Source organism: Euphorbia lathyris, chromosome 2, assembly GCF_963576675.1.
Source record: "Euphorbia lathyris chromosome 2, ddEupLath1.1, whole genome shotgun sequence".
NCBI classification, from domain to species: domain Eukaryota; kingdom Viridiplantae; phylum Streptophyta; class Magnoliopsida; order Malpighiales; family Euphorbiaceae; genus Euphorbia; species Euphorbia lathyris.
Window position 1 is genome coordinate 116,704,919 of NC_088911.1, and position 6,164 is coordinate 116,711,082.

The 6,164-nt window shown below is 34.0% G+C and overlaps 1 pseudogene; it reads right to left on the minus strand.

Moving 5' to 3' along the window:
• Positions 1-2,107: 2,107 nt before the first annotated feature.
• Positions 2,108-6,164, minus strand: LOC136219616 (protein ACCELERATED CELL DEATH 6-like; annotated as a pseudogene).

The window sequence follows — 6,164 nt, forward strand, 5'->3', positions numbered from 1 at the left end:
AGGGTTCTGTTTGTTTTTCTAGAGAGTATTAGTTTAGTAACTTTAGTTTTTTTTACTCTAAAAAAATAATTTATTAGTATTTTTTTTTACAGTAGCAGCTTAGTTTCATCTGTAACTTCAAAAAGTTATTCTTAATTTCATTAAAACAATTGCTCCCCCAGCCCCCTTAACTTGTCTAAATTGGTCATTTTACCCCTTCAACTCATCGAATGTTCTATTTACCCCCTTAACTCTATAAAAGTGGTATTTTCCACCCCCTCAACTTGTCCATTTACTCCCCCTCAACTCATAGAATGTCCTGTTTACCCCTTAACTCCACAAAAGTGGTATTTCTCAGCCATTGCAATCCGTTATCGAGGCCTAAATTGATAACATTTTTCAAACGTTAAACCTATATTGATGTTATTTTATACGTGGAACCTAAATTGATACTTTTCCAAAAACCATAGGCCTATTTTGGTACCTTATTCTTACATATAATGTCTTTAACTTGTTTATATTAATGTTGTTATTTGTATCTTTATTCATTCCTTCTCTTTTCAATTTTTTTGGCTAGTTACATTTTGATCATCTAATTATTGTAATACAATATTATTGTAATAAACACATGAAGGATTAATATAATTATCAAATTAAAACAAAATAAAAAAGTTGATATTAAAAAAATATATTTTCAAACTCATTTGGATAAGTCCTATCAATTTTGCACTATAAAGGGGTAAGAAATACTACTTTTATGAAGTTAAGGGGGTAAATAGGATCATAAGAGGTGATGAATACCACTTTTATGGAGTTAAGAGGGTAAATAGGACATTCGATGAGTTGGGGAGGGGTAAAATGACCAATTTGGACAAGTTAAGCGGGTGAGAAATACCATTTTTATGGAGTTAAGGGAGGAAATAGGACATTCGATTAGTTGGAGGGGTAAAATGGCCAATTTGGACAAATTAACGGGACTCGATGAGCATTAGGCCAATAAAAAAAAAGAGAAGAAAGAGCAAGAGAAAGACGGTTATTAATTCTTCCACAGTGAAGATGGGGAAGAAGCAGTTAAATGTAGTTGTACCATAATCTTGAAAAGTTATCCCTTTCTTTCTTCTTTCCTCCAATAAAAGTTTATCCCTTTCTTTCCTCCAATAAATTTATTTAAAGGATGAACAAATAAAATACGATTGAAAGTCAAAAGTAATTCTACCCTAATCAATTTCAAACATATTAAAAAACATATGATTTGTTCTCAGAGTTTTGTATATCAATTGATTAAAAAAATTATATTTTTAATTTCAAAATAAACTTGAAAATGAAATAACTTTAAGATCAACAAAATATTAAATTTTTAACTTTTTTTTATCTAATAGGTAGACTAAAGATGTTTCATTTTATTTTTTCATATATGTACAAAAATATGTACAAAATAAGGATGCAATTTGTCAAGTTGCATCTCTAACAACATTATTGTTTAGTTGTCATAAGCTCGTGCTCATTCTCATCTGCCAATTACTGCAGCAGTTTCGCTCATTGCTGAAAGCCTTGGTGTCCGTGAAGTTTTGAGTTGGATAAAGAGTTAGAATATCAAAAGTTCTCATCGAAACTGATTCTCAAGTTTTTGAGAGCTTATAATGAAAAAAATATGTGATTCTCATTAATTGAGTTGGTGGTTTTAGATTGTAAATCTCTTGCTATGGATTTAGATAGATGTTCTGTCAGTTATGTAACCCGGTCAGCGAATCACTCAACTCATGTCGTTGCAAAAGTTGTTGACTCTGTGTATGATCACGGAGTTTGGGTCACTAACCCTTCTCCAGTTCTTTGTAACTCTTTTGCTGCTTAATAATATTTCATTTGTTTAAAACAAAAAATAACATGCACACATTGACAATGCAAATAATAAAATTTGTGATTAAAGAAGTTTCGTTAATAACGCCTAAAATTTACCTAACTTGGCCAATATTACAGCTAAAATTGTATCATTATAATATTAAGAGTTCTTCTTAATTGCTACCATAAGATATTTGTGTAGCTTATCGAAATTTTAAACTTGCGAGGAAATATTATTCTTATTCCTTCCTAATTATCTTTTTTTTACATGGGAAAATATCAAAAGAAATTGAGGAAGTGCACAGTTATCCTTAGCATATGAAATGATAAAATTTTACGCTCAATAATTCCAAACAAGATCAATTTTGCCACAGTCAAATAACACTTACACTAGTCTGTTAGTTACGGATAAAATTAGTCTTATTTGGAAAGATTAAGGCTAAATTTTTTTACCATAAATCTGTATTTTCTAAAAAACCAATAGGGCAACAATACTAGCCAGTTTAAATCTCAATCTTCAAATGCTCAAATGCCTGAAAAGGTAGATAGTGTTGAACCTTACATTATCAACATTGATACAAGGCAAAGAAGAACCCCACTTAGCCATCGACTTGCATTAAGAACATCCGCTGCAAGCCTAATCCCATTGTACACTGCTAACATCTCCGCATATTCAGGATTAACACAATTCAACAAAGAAATAGCAGCACTAAACATAATCCTTGAAAGGCCTTGTTTGAATCCATACAATTGATTATTATTTGGATGCAATCCACAATCATATCATGTACCAACTCCAGTAGTACCAATTGCAGCCACATGCTTAAAAACATTAAAAAAAAAAGTAAGAGCCATGAAAATTTTAACCAATAGCCTAATTTCCTCTTCTTTTCTTTATAATCTATATGAAGTTTGTATTTAAAAAGAAGAGGAAGTTAAGGCTGAAAGATATCAGATTTAGCTTCATATTCATGGTATACAGAACATTCTTCATTAGTATATGATGACTCTTAAGTCTTAAAAAGAAAAAAGAGAAAGAAGTTATACTCACAAAGGTACTGGGGAGCAGAATGTAAGAGTCGGCCAACAGATTCAATTGTAGATGAGCCACGATATTCAATTCTGTCGCGTTTGATGAAGTTGTAAATAAGCCTAATGGTGGCATAAGCCGCATGAAGAAAGAAGGTTAATCCAATGACACAAGTGGCAATGGCAAGCCCCTTTGAAGGTGCTAAAACAGCATAAGTTCCTGTAATAAATGCAACTACCATTGCTCCCATTGCTAGCACTATGAACCAAAAAGCTGATCTTATTAACCAGTAGTATCTCTGTTTATACCCTAACATTACCATTATGAAATGTATAAGCACTGAAGACAGAGACAACACCATGGCTATTGCATCTGTTATAACAAATGCTTTAAAAGCTGCATTTCTGCTTAAAATAGGTGTGCCCTTCAGGTTTGGATCCTTTTCATCACTTATGTAACCACCTGGTAAGGTAAATGCAGCTGCGAATGTTACTGTTGCTACAAGTGCTGCAGCCACCAAATGTGATTCTTTGGCTTTCTCCAATTCAGGAATAACCTTTTCTTTAATCTCATTTTCTATTTCTTCCCAATGTTTCCCTACTATTTTTTTCCCTAATGGATCTGTTCCAACGTCTTTCATCCAGTCTAGAATTTCTTCCTGCAATATATTTGGAGTGTATGCCATTTTTTCAGAGATTAAAACATAATAAAATTTAAAATGGTGAAAATGACAACAAGTGAAAGACAAGACGAGCTTTATCCAAACATTGAACTCCTGTAAATTGTAATAACAAATAAGAAGGGCGTCAAAGATGATCAAAGTATCACTGGAGACTTTATCTAAAAGCTTAAATGGATGATTAAAGGCTCCAAGAATAGTTTTATCATCTATAAGAAAAGCTGAACTTACTTTGTCTCTGTCTTCGTCGTCTAGAAAATATGTACTCATAAGGATGGGGCTTAATTCATCTTCCCAAAATTTAGAAGGTACAGCAGATTTGTCATGAATCCAAGATAAAAGGGATGAGCTGTGGCGAGATACCAGAAGTAGATGCAAGGGTGTGTACCCTTTGATATCTCGCTCATTTATAAGGTACACCAATGATGAATTTTTCATAATTGCTCTTACTGCTTCTTCAAATTTGCTGATCACTGCATAGTGAAGAACGTTCCAGCCTCTAAAATCACTGATTTCACAGCATCCGGGGCATTTGTCAATTATTTCTTCCATTATGTCTACACTGCCTCTACAAGATGCCATGTGAAGTGCTGTTCGATTCCTGTATTTGTCGGTAGCATAAGCTGAGCTATTATCTTTGCATAATATTTGTTTTACTAGATGGAAATTATTTAAATACGCAGCATAGTGAAGAGGAGTCCACCCACTTTCATCTGCTTGATTGACAAAACTACCCATTTTGCTCAACAAGAAATATGACAATCCTACAGTTAATCCACAAAACATTGTAATTACACATAAATTCAATGAGCTTAAAACACGAACTCTGAAAAGAAAGGGATACCAATGATCAAACAACTAAATGGCTTTTAAAGAAAAAGCAGTTGCAGTAGATAAAAACTTACTCTCACTAAAACAGCTGTAAAAGGCAGCAACATGAAGAGCTGTTCTACCATTAGGACCACCGCAAACTGGTGATTCAAACTTATTTAGAATTTCAATGGATATGTCATCATGTTCCTTTTCAATGGCTAGGTAGAGTGGAGTTTCTCCAGATACATTGGCAGTGTAGTTAAAATTAGAATCTTCGTGTTTCAACAAATCTCGCACAACATTGAGAAAGTTACCTCTAATTGCCAGATGCAAGGCTGTTTCTTTCTGATTATTTTTTAGCCTCAGCATCCGCCTGACTGCTTCTTCCTCTCCTGTCTCTAAATCTCTATGAAATGTTTTTTTTTGCTTCCTCAATAAACAATTTTACAATGTCCAGATGGCCATATTTTGCTGCAATGTGCAACGGAGTAGCACCATCATCGTTGATCTTCCATAATACCTGTGGACACTGGCCAAGCACCTTTTCTACAAAGACTTTTGATCTTTCACATGGGGAGTTAAGGTATACATGAAGAATTGTGTTTTTGTTTTTGCCAAGCAGACAATCAAAAGGTTGTGCATAATTCTTGAACATTTCAAAGTTGCCATCCGTTGCAGCCTTGTAGAAATCAGCAACTCTGTGTTTGCTGCCATGCTCACTAGAACTAGAGGAATACATTTTTGTACAAAGTGGGAGTATATGGGTTCAAGAATCAAGACAGGCACAATAACTGTCTCTTTGGTTAATGGCATCAAAGCTACCTAATTACCTATATTATTTATATCCTCTTTCTCTAAGTAAGGATAGTTCAGCACAAGGAAGGTATAATCCTATGCGTGTGAGAAAACTCTAAGAGATCACATATAGTTTTATATAAAATAAATGGACTTTACCAATTAATGTTGGCTTAAGTGGGGAGTATCTGGGTCTTGAGTTCAACCTCGAATAGATTAATACGATCCACAAACCAAAAGAAAATGGAATTTAACACTTTCAAATTTTGCAAGCTAGCTTTATATTATATTATAGCAGAGGAAGAAGCTTAAACGGAAAGGAAAGAATATATGTTGGAGAGAGTATACGAGAGAAGAAAGGGGCATCTTTTTATATAAAATGGTAAAATTAGGCATAAAGACCCAAAACGTGAGAAAAGCAAAGTGGATGGCCATTTAGCCGGACTCCAAGATCTAACACAGAATTAATTATAGGGTAACATCATTTGCAGGTATTGTTCAACCAAATAAAAGTGGCAGCTAGAAAATACAATAGAACAAACAACATCTCAACATTATCAAAAGAGAGCCCAATCCGTTTCAAACACAACATTATCAAACCTCTAGGGATTTGTTCCAAGAAAAAGTTCAGAATGGAGGGGCATTAAGCCAACTCAAAAGCCTGATACAGATCGAACTAGTTAGCCTATCAATGAAAGAGCAACATTGTCCGCTTATTATTTAATCAAATTAAAGTGGCAACTAGAAAAATTACAAAAATTAAAAGCTGAATTTGAGTAAAAATTGCACGTTTTAAGAGGATTTAAGGAAATGTGCCTGAGGGGCTGAACAGCAGAACGGTGGAAGTTGGAGAGGGAGCTTTGAACCGAACCCAAGTGCAGTTGGTGAGCAGGTGCCGGAGCCATTATAGCAAGAATTCGATCGTATGAAGATCTTGGAAGGGTTTTCAGGAGTTAGTATGTAAAAACTATGAATTGAAGGATTCCTTCATTAGATCACCATTCTAATCCTGGAGGGGAAATTAATATG